Raw genomic sequence first — 8,617 nt, 5'->3', positions numbered from 1 at the left:
GGAGGGAGCGCGGCCCAGCGGCTGTCCCGATCAATGGGGAAGGCGGGCGCCCGGCTGCTGGGCTCTGACTTTAGGTGAGCCTGGGGGCGGAGAAGGGCCGGGAGAGGCGGGGGGTGTCACAGAGAGGAGCGCCGAGGCCGCGCCGCGCCGCCGAGGGCAGGATGTGGCGGCGAGGCCGCCGGGCCGGCCCGCCCCGCGCCGCCGCCATCGCCCCGACCGTGGCCCGGCCGCCCCGCCTGACATGGCGCCCCGGCCGTGACCGCCCGGCCTGGCTCCCCAGCCCGGGACTGGGGCGGTGTTGTTACCTCCGGGATAAAGGGCCGCCGTTCCCTCAGGCCCCTCGGGGCTCCCGCCGCCCCAGCGCTGCGTGCGGGAGCGGCCTGTCAGCCGGGGCCGGGGCCTGCCGGGGTGTCCCGGGCGAAGGGCGATCCCGGCCGCGGCGTTACCGGGGCTTTGGTGTGGGGAAAGCCGGCGGCCGGCGGCGGCCGTCTCGGGAATGGAGGGGAAGAGCCCCGGGAGTGGAAAGGCAGTTCCACAGATTCTTAAATTTCAGCAGCTTGGGAATTAAAGCGTATGGTAGCAAATGCATCGCCCTTTAGATTTTTTGCTTGTCTTTGTGTGTCATTTTGGATTTGTCAAGGATGAGAAGAAGAGAATTAAGAACCTGCTGCTCCAGAAACGGTATAAGGCAAATTACCATGCACTTGGGCCAGCGCAGCAGGGGCTGGTGGCAGAAAGCTGAGCAATTCAAGCTCCTCCTTGTAGGAAAAGGGCGGCCTACAACAAATAACGTGCTTGCGCAATAGAGCAGCCAGTCTGTAGTACTTACACCACCGAGTGAGCGTTGGGACAAGCACTTCAACAGCCGCAGTGATGCTTTCCCAAATGACTTGTTCTGATGCACACTTGGTGCTGAAAAGCGGGGCCGGGGATGGAGTCTATCAGCCTAGCTTTTTGAAAAAGGTGTTAAACACATTTGGTCTATGGAATTTGTTGTTTGTCTTTCAGCACCTGCTTTGTGGTTGAAAGTTTCATTTTCAGAATGGAAATGCTTTAGCGGTGACCATATTTGCATTATGTTAATAATACCACCACTTACTGTTCCTGATGCGAACACAAAATTAATTGTTAATTTTCTATGGACTAGGCTAAGTTTAATTGACTTGGGTCTTCTGTCTATTCTGACAGACCCTAAGTCTAGATCTGTTTTCTTTTCTTGTTTATCTTGTAGGACGTGGATGACTTTGGGATGAGAAGGACATAACACCCCTGTCATTTAGTTCACAAAAAATAATTGACGTTTTTAAAAATAAAAGGCTTGGACTGTTTCCTTCTAGGATAAATGACAAAACCTAATGGATTATAGTGCAAGAATTCTGCTTTGTTCTTTAAATTTCTAAGCTGCACTGTGGCAGTGGATACCACAAAGCCAGCAAGGATGTCAGTCTACTTAGAAAAATATTTTCTAGGCCTTGTTTTGATTCAGAAAAAAACAGTAACAAACTCAGAGAAGGTGACTAATACCAGGAAGTTTTAAAGTTTGCTTAAAGTATGAAATTATGAAATTTTGCTTGATGAAATCCTTACCAGACATTTGTCAATCCTTCTGCTGATTATTCTGCTTCCCAGTCACTCATTTCCTCCAACCTTGTATCTGCTTTGTCCTCATGTAAGATTAGTTTATTTAAGCGCAATAACCCTATAAACATATGTAGTATGATGTCAATAGCAGGGTATTGAATTGCTCTGGATTTTCCGTAATTTTAGTGACATCTAGGTTTTAGAAATTCATGCTTTCTACTGTTGCCATGCTCAGCGTAGCTTGATGTGGCTCCAGGACATTCCCTAGAGAGTTTCTATGCTGGAGCAGATGAATAAACATATTTACTGGTGAGATGTGTGTGCTGGTGAGATGTAGAAAGAACAGCTTTAACTTTGGGAAATAAAATCCACAGCTAACCATGGCATTGCGTTCTAGGGACCATCTCAGACCGTCATAAAAGTGTGTTCTGTGTTTTCCCTTGAAAGGGGAAGTTTTAGTTGCTCAACAGGTCAACAGTAAAAGAGTCTATACCTTCTGCTGAAACTGGCTAGATATTATTCTGATGTAGAGCAGATGGTTTCTTCCCTTGTGTCTCAGATCTGCTGCAATGCCTGGAGGTTTGCTATGATGAGGCTGCCATAGAGGCCTTTGAAGGGTCTGTTTAACTCATGTTTTAAAAACAGGGCAGTGTGAATGATAGTGTAGTAGGTTGGATGCAGAAATATCCTCACTGAAGGCAGCTGTAGAAAATCACTGGCACAAGGAAATACTGTTGGAAAGCAGAGGGAAGTGCTTTCAATATTTTTCTAAGCAGGAGCAAGTCATCTCTTGAGTGATTTTTGAGTGGCATTTGGAAAATAAGCAACTCCATCTGGGTCAGGAAAATTTCCCCAACCTTCTCTTCATCCTGATGCTAGAATTTTAGTAACATGATCACCAAAGGCTGAACTTGAGGGGCTAAAATATCAGTTTAATGAACCCTCATTTTTTTTACAGATTCATACCAGCTATGTGGCTCATGCAGGTAGAAGATTTAAAACACAACTAAAAAGCCAGGAAGTGATACTTCTTAGAAAATCAGTGGCTGCAGCAAGTGTTTTAAGACCATTCCAAATACTTTGCAAAACAAATACAGCTGCCTGTAAGGCCTATGAACAGATGGCAATATTTCTCTTCATTGTTCTCCTAGTCTGTGGTGACTGTTTTCTTAATACTGTTCTGAAGTTTTTTTCAAGCCTTCCCTTAGCCTAGACCTGCCAGGCAGTGTGAGCTCCCTCCTGTGAGCTGCTGGGTGCTTTTGAATGCCTGTTCACCTCCAAGCGGGTTGAAGCTGCTTCTCTGCCTTGCTGGATCAGATTCTCGGTTCATCTTTCATAACTGCCAAGGTCTTTCGTAACCTCTGATCTTTCATAACCCCAAACGCCAGCCAGTGCCTCTCTCATGCCTTTCGTAACCTACACACACGCCACGTGTTTAATCTCATCTGCTCCGCGTAGGCCCATCCCGGATGAACCTGAAATACTAGTGTTTCTCGGGTGCTTCATCTGCCTGAATCCTGCTGAGCCCTGATCAGATTCCTGTAGAGGTCGGGCTTCCTTCCCTGAGACAACAAATGCTCAGCGAAGGGGAAAACCTGTTCCCTCTGACCTCAGAGCAGAAAGCGGTGCGTAGTCGTGGATTTCCTTCTCTCCCAGGCTGTGAAGCCCTTGTGTGGCTCTGCTGGAGGTGGCAGCCTCCTTCACTCGCTCTCCTAAACCGCAGCGCAGCGTTCACGGGGATGGCCGCTCTGTGTGCCGCCTGGAGATCCCTGTCGCTGTCTGTTTGGTCCCCAGTGCAAAAAGCAGTGTCAGCCCAGAAGGGAAGCTGCTGCAGCCAAAATTGGTTTAATTACGCCTCAGCCAACAGTTTGCAGTCCTCTTCTTTGGGAGTAATTGCACACTGCAGGGATGCAATGAAATCAGTTGCAGTTTGCAGAGGGACAGTGACATCTCTCTGTAGGTAGCTGGCCATTGACATGGAATCTGCAGATGTCTTCCAGTGCGGATCCTTGTCACTTTGTGGGTTTGATGGATGATCTCTTAATAGGGAATTAAATGGGAAAGCAAGTGGCCAACAGCTTTAATAAAATATGGGGCGGGGAGGGGGGGGCAGGGAGGGAAGAAGAAGGAAGTAATCTTTTCGAATTATTAGCCTCAGTGCGAAAGAGCATTTCCTCATCATGACAGCCACAGGCTTACTGCACTGTTATTAAAGCACTTCAGTGGGAATCCGTGTGGATGGTCTTTTTACACAGCACAGGATTATGTTGGATTAGTCATATAAAATTGTTGTTTACTGTCTCTAGCCCTTTTCCCTGGAGCTTTTATCAGTATCTCACAAAGAATGGAGTTTGAGTCTGCCTTTAAGAGGTAACCCAGATGACAAGCTTTTTGTTTGTGCAAACTGCTACAATATTGTAATAGTTTAGTGCAGTTGTAGTGCTGCAGTGAGAGATTTTATGGCTGATAAAAGAGGATGTTTGGCCCAGATTTTTGTTTTGCCTTTTGGGTATACAAGAAGAGCAGGTAAATCATAAGGAGATGCACTCTCTTCTTGCTGGACTCCCTAGAAGAGCTGTGCTGATCCCACTTCTGCTTCATCAGAGACAATCAGAAATTACTAACCCTATTTCATAATGCTCATTGATGACATAGCCCTTGATTAGTGCACCATTCTAAGTGGTGTATTCGGTGTTTCTTGTGTTCCTTTTCTGTCATGCAGTCATATTCTGACCACCTTTCTCCTCTACATCCAGAAGGCCCAGGAATCACTACTTGGACACCCTCTGCATTTTCCCTCCTACCACAAGCTAAGGAAAGATAGTCTCAGACATGCAGGGCAGGAGTCTCCTGTCAGATCTACCCTGGGGGTTGGCTAACCTGGAAATTGACATTTTTGCCTTCAAGGTCTGACAGGCAGCTCTACTGGTAAAATTGTGTCCTTCAGTGTTTTCTGGTGTTTTCAGACTGGCTCTGTCGTCCTGGGAAATTTTCCCTTCCAGGAGGTACGACTGCGAGAGCTGTCCTAGGGTACAAGTACCTTTTGTTCTCCACCGAGACATGTTTTTCTTCTCTGCCGAAAGTTCTGTGGACAAGGTAATACAGTACCAAGCTATTACTCTTTTCTCCTAGACTGTGTCTGTGGGTATAGAATAATATGTGATACAGGTCTTTTTCCCTGGCTTTGAAGGAAGAAGTGGTAGATGCTTTCTGCAATGTGCATGCCAGTGTTTTTTAACATTATCCACTGGAAATACTAAAAATAATGTGCTCCCCACCCTGCAAAAGCTAACTGGTATTATAACCTGATGTTTCTGTCACTGAAAGCAATACAGAACTTCTGTCAGTGTGCTGTGGCAGGGATCCCTGTAGCCTAGTTTGGTTTAATAAATATTACCTCTGTTCGGTTTTGTCACCTTTAAGATTAAATTGATTTCCTTCTCTGTATTATGAGAAAATATTTCTTATTTCTAATTTGGCAAACAGTCATCTTAAATCCAGTCAGGTCATGGTGTGTTTCACCTTGATATGCAGGAAATATTTGTATTTGGAACTGAATTCCGAACTTTTGCATTTAACTGTCCTCTGTGGTTGTGCCAAGGCTTCTGTTTCAGGGAAGACACCTGAACACAAGTGGGATTATTACTTCCTGACCTGAGCTCAAAACAAGATGGAGAAAGCGCCTTTTTCTCCCGTTGGCCATTTTGTTCAAGATCATTCTGTGATTTTTCAGCTGCTTGTTTGTTTGTGAGACTGGCAGCACTGATGGTGGCAAAGAATGAAACAGGCAGAAAGATGGCTTGAGGCTTGCCATCTTCTGCCCTGAAAGGGACTCAGGAGTCGTTGCTGACATAGCTTGTGGATGGAATAAAAGAGAGATTAGTCTGGAGCAGGTGAAGTTTTTATGCTTTTTTGCAAAGGCAGGTTGATTTTCACAGCAGAATTTTAACTCCTGGAAAATCTCATGAGGATAGCAAGTCTCTGAGGATTGAAAGGACACATACTGCCCTTTAATCTGCATGGAAGAAAGGCTACACTTGGAGTTACTGTAGGGTTGCATCAAGTAATCCCATGCTCGTATGTTTTCTGACAAATTGAATCAATGATTTTGGTGCACATGTAGCTGTTTGGCAGTAAGTATCAGGCTCAGCACTGCTGGAATCGATGACATTTTCATTCATGTGTGCCAGCACATGAATTTGTTTGTACCAAGCTGAGCTAGAAACAGAAATGCAAAGAAGAAAGAACATATTCAACAAATGAACTGAATAATAGTGTAGGGAAATTCTCCTGCAGTAATTGTTTACAGTGGAAAACAAGTATCTTTGTGGCATTTCATGCATTTACTGCCACAGAGAAGTTTTTAAAAAATCATGTATTGTTAGTATCTCTGGAAGATGAACATGTTTCCTAGTCAAGTACTCAAAAGTCTTTTATCATTTGTATAAAATGTGGTTTATGTATACATGCAGGCTAACATTATCTTTTGATTTTTGTATTCTTCAAAATCTGATGTCCAGTGCTACCGGCCTTGGGCCATTTTTACTGATCTTTCGAGTATCTTTAATTGATGGGAATGGCAGTCCTAATGAGCCTTCTACATTCTTTATAAGATACTATTCCTGATATTCAAGTGGCCTTGCCTTGCATGGTATTAAGCAATTATGACTACTCCTGACATTTCCAATATTGAGGAAAAAATTGTTATCCTACTCGTGCTGTGTACAGTGAGATATTGGTATGTGGGGTCTGCTGGGTTCCACTGTGCTAATCTTTCTCCACCCCCCTGTCCTGTACTACAGTTTCCCTTTGTCACTTGAAAATTTATTTCTGAAGTAGTCATTCTACAAAATTTTGCAAAATATCAGTATTATTATATCAGAGTGTGTTCTTTTCTAAATGAGAATAATTTCTAAAATAGAATCATTGAAATGTTGGCCTAAAAGGGGCTTTAAAGTGAAGTCTTTGTCTACTTGCTGAATGTCAGTATGCTGTGCATATTGGATATACCTGTGTCCAAAGTCATGCCTGATCAGCTGTTTCTCTGATCCACTTGTTAAAAGCTCTAGTGAGGGAGATCTATGTGTATTTTTCTTCTTTGATATTAAGAAAATTTTCCCTGTCATCCAACTGATATAACCTCTGTTGGAAAGTAACTTTATTCTTGCCTATCTTCTTCTGGAGGACACAGGAAACAATTATGACTGTCCTTTTCAATAATAAAAGATGAAGTCAGTTAAGGTGATTCTTGGCAGTCTCAGTTTTTTGAACTAAACAAACACAGTTATTTCAACCCTTCCTGATGTGCTGTATTTTCTTCCTCATGGAATTTTTATTCCTGTTTTCTAGACTCCTCAGGACCTCACCTGAGATATTGTTTGTGCTGGATAAACCAGAATAGAACTGAGTAATTACCTCTCAGGATATTGCTATTCCATCTGAAAACAGGATCTCCCTTTTTCTGCAGCACCATTGCGTTGCTCGATAGTATCATACCTCCCAAATTTATTTTATTTTTTTTTACTGCTACTGTAGCTACTTACATCCAGCCGTCTCTTTATCAAGAAGTGACTTCCTGGTTTTCATACTATGAACTGTCAGTTGCTAATTTATTCAGTGTTAGTTGCTGATTAAAGTAACAATTTTGTTGCCAGGCTATTTGGGGACAAGGTGACTCCTCATGGGCCCCAAGAATTAGCAGTGTTGTGTGGCTGCTTCAGCAGTTATGGAACCAATACAGAAATCTTCGCAGATAGAGAGGATTTCTGGCAGCAGTTGGCAGCACAGGCACATCGTTCCCTCCCACGTGCTCTCGGATTGTCAGCAGCTTCATAGCTTGGATCTCGCGTATATTCAGCTCAGCACAATGGCTTTTACCTTGCAGTGTGACCTGTGTGCAGAGTGCAGGGGGTCGGCCAGATGGGTGACAGGCTGATCCAGGTTGATGGTGGAGCACGAAAGATGCTGGGGTTGCACCCTGGAGCTGAAGGTGCACGCCCCACCTCCCTTCATCCGGTTACATTTACAGTACGTGAGGTGCCTTGTACTGTGTTAGGTAAGTTGTAAACCCAATGGTAGGCAGCAGTGACCTGCTGGTGTCTCCCTCCTCTCTTCCTGGGCATGAATGGTTCCTTGCAAAAATTGCCAGGCCCTGCCGTCAGGTGAGCTACATGGTCAAGATGGAGGGGCCGGTGGTATCTGGCAACATTTTATCAAAAAAAAAAAAAGATGGCAACATGTCATGGGCTGTAAGTAACAAGGCAAGCAACATTTTATACAAAGACAGAGAGCAAAAGACTTTGATTCGAGACCTAGAGAGACAGAAACAGGAAAGGTTTTGAACTGCTGATAACAGGCAACAGAGGGCAGCAGTAATCACTGCTTTGGGTCAGTCTTGCTGTGATGGATGATCTTGTGGCTGTGGATGCTTTCTGTTGGCATGTTATCTGTTATGGTCCAGTCTGCCGCGAGGGTGAAATGTTTTTGCCCTGCCTGTATGCCCTCCAGCCTGCTCTGCCAAAAAATACCCGCAAAATATGAAAAAAAGAAAAAAAAGAAGACAAAACCCAGCAAATAGCAGTAATACCAAGTACCACAAACACTAAGACACAACCCATCCTGCACTGGGTAGTTGTACCTTGGACAGCCTGTTGTGACAGGAGCAAGAGATGCAGAATACACTGTTGTAGAGATACGTGACTTGGTGTGTGTTGAGGTAGAAATGTCCCCATGCAGGTCTGTAATTGGCAGCGTTCTCAATTCTAAGCACTCAGTTGCTGCTAGTCACGGAAAATTAATTTGTGAATAAAACTAAGGACAACGTGAAAGAGATGGGCTGGGACTGGGTGTTCTTAGGCTGTCTCCAGAGGCCGCAGCAAAGCTGATTCTGGAACCCCACAGCTGGCTCAGAGTCCCATGTCACCGGCCGCCGCAGGCCGGGCAGGAGATCTCTGCCTCACGGGCGGTGAAACGCGCCGGGCCAGCCCCGGGGTGAGCCCTTCCCAGCCGCGGCACTGCCCGCCTGCCTCGCACTCCA

The 8,617-nt window shown here is 45.1% G+C and overlaps 1 protein-coding gene across 1 annotated transcript in view; it reads left to right on the top strand.

Moving 5' to 3' along the window:
- Positions 1–13: 13 nt before the first annotated feature.
- MPPE1 (metallophosphoesterase 1) overlaps positions 14–8,617 on the top strand; it is a 33,519-nt gene continuing 24,915 nt past the window's right edge. The window contains exon 1 of the mRNA XM_082044919.1: positions 14–74. The gene's annotated coding sequence lies outside the window, so the exon portion shown is untranslated. The remainder of the gene's footprint in view (positions 75–8,617) is intronic.

Source organism: Streptopelia decaocto (genome assembly GCF_964273445.1).
Source record: "Streptopelia decaocto genome assembly, chromosome: 2".
NCBI lineage: Eukaryota > Metazoa > Chordata > Aves > Columbiformes > Columbidae > Streptopelia > Streptopelia decaocto.
Note: the sequence above shows the minus strand (reverse complement) of the source record. Positions and strands in the feature narration are given on the sequence as shown.